Genomic DNA, 2,417 nt, shown 5'->3' on the forward strand with positions numbered 1-2,417 from the left:
TCATCGGCAGGGACCCAGGCGTCGCCCTTGCAGTGTCCATCATGGCCTTCAAGCAGCCAAATGTGTGAGTGGGGCTGGGCAGTGGGGGGGCCACTGGGGTGTTATTGGGGTTTTATGGGGGGACATAGGGGATGGCTGGAGGGTTCCAGGGGTCTCTGGGGGCTATTGGTGGGACTGGGGGCTCAGGCGTTAGTGGGGAGACCTGAAGGATTACTGAGGAAGGTGGGGATTTTGGGGGGCTCAGGGCTTGCTGGGGGGATATGGGGAAGTTTGAGGGTTGCTGGAGGATCCCAGGAAGAGATGGGGCCTTGGGGAGGTGGGGGGTGGTCCTTGGAGGTGGTTGTTTCGGTGAGTCCCAGGACTAGATAGGGTCCTTGACCCCCAAGGAGGGGGACATCCTGAGGAATTCGAGGAGGACATGGGGGTCCTGGTTACCCATGGAGGCTAGCCCTCCCCCCGCCCTCACACCTTCTCTCTGCTTTGCAGGGAGGCCTTCTGTCAGCGGGCACCCATCTTCCTTGACTACCTGCACAGCATTCTGCAGAAGTACCCCGACGGGGGGCAGATCCTCAAGGTGAGACCCCCGGGGAACCCAGCCATCTGGGCTCTCTTGCCCAGCTGAGCAGACAGACCGCAGGCAGCTGAGGTGGGTGGTGGTCCTTACCCACGACCAGCCCCTGGGTTGGGTTAAAATTTTAACCCTAATTTTTGGGTTAAAAAAGACCTGAGAGGCTTGTGTGGCGGGGAAACGAAACTGCTGAGTTAGGGAGGTGGGGACAGGGCCACCAAGCTGTTAAGACCCAGGCGTCCAGGAGCGGCAAGGGGCAGCTCCTTGCTGGCCAGCTGGGAAAGCAGGCCAGTGCTTTTCTCTGGGGGCTGGGGTGGGGGGGGCCCAGGTGTCCGGACACTGATCCCTGAACCCAGGAGCTGGTGCAGAATGCGGATGACGCTGGCGCTAACGAGGTCGTGTTTGTGTCCGACGAGCGGGAGTTTGATGTCACCGGAGGAGGGCTGGAGGGCACCCAGGGTGAGAGGCGCTACGGGCACTAGGGGAGTCTGGATGAAGCGCAGGGGTGGCACTGGCAGGTACTGGGAGGGATTGGGGGATACTGGTGAAGAATTGAAGGTGGATCAGAGTGGACTGGGGGAACTGGAACCAATGAAGTGTTCTGGGATGTGTTGGGGGCACTGAGGGTACTGGGAGGACTCAGTACTGGGGGCACTGAGGGGGATTTGGTGGGACTGGAGGGGGGACTGAGATTGTGGAGACACTGAATGTGGGTTGCAATCCCCCCTGCATGTCCCAAGACTCCCCTAACCCATGGTCCTGACCCCCAGGCCCAGCCCTCCTGGCCTACAATGATGCCCTGATGTCCCCCCGGGACTGGACAGGGCTCCTGCACCCAGGGGTGTCGCACAAGCGGAAGGACCCCAGCACTGTGGGGTGCTTTGGCCTGGGCTTCACCTCTGTCTACCATCTCACTGGTGAGCAGCACTGAGGGTCTCAACTGGAATTGAACTGGGGACATGGGTTGTACTGGAGGCACTGAACTACAGGTGCTGGGGAGTACTGGGAGGCACTGAGGGGGTGCAAAATGGAGGGCTGTGTCTGAAGTGAGGAAACCTGAAGCACCAGGAGGCTGGGGGGAGGCTGGGTGGCAATGGAGGGCAGGGCTGCAGGGGCAAGCTGAGGGAGGACTGATGAATTGGGATTAAGCTTGGGATCATGGGAGGCACTGTGGGGTTGAACTTGAGGGTACTGGGTGGGCACTTGGGGCACTGATGGGTTGGAACAATCTGGGGAGGCAGTGGTGTTCATGCCATCCCTGTGGCCTCATGGGTCCCATGTTCCCAGACCTGCCAGGTGTGCTGAGTCCCCCATCCTTGGGGGTGCTGGACCCTGAATGCCGGGTGCTGCCAGGTGCCGGTGCCCGCTGGGACGTCTCTGCAGCCCAGGACCTTCCTGGCCTTTTTGAGCCCTTCTGGGCTGGGCTGGAAGCTGTCGGACAGCACCGTGGCTCTGCCCAGGGCACCCTCTTCCGCTTCCCCCTCCGCCGGCAACCCTCAGGAATTGCTGCAGGGGTCTCCGATACTGAGCGCCTCCGTAGCCTTCTCCAGACCTTCCTCACCGAGGCCCCTCTTGCCCTCCTCTTCCTCCGCCATGTCCGCCGTGTGGCCCTGTACCACGTGGCCCCTGATGGGGTCCAGACCCTCATAGGGACCCTTGTGGCATCCTTTCAGCCTCTCCCTGTCCCAGGGCCATCAGGGGATGAGGGGCTGAGTCTGGCATGGTGCCTGGTGGCCCTGCACGGGGATGGGGTGGGGGATGGGAGCGAGTGGCTGGTGGCCACAGGCAGGGCCACGGAAGGGCCGGCTGTGACGTTGGGCGCAGGGCTGGGGTGCTGTCCCGAGCTGAG

This window comes from Pygoscelis adeliae, unplaced genomic scaffold, assembly GCF_000699105.1.
Source record: "Pygoscelis adeliae isolate BGI_AS28 unplaced genomic scaffold, ASM69910v1 Scaffold407, whole genome shotgun sequence".
In the NCBI taxonomy this organism is placed as follows: Eukaryota; Metazoa; Chordata; class Aves; order Sphenisciformes; family Spheniscidae; genus Pygoscelis; species Pygoscelis adeliae.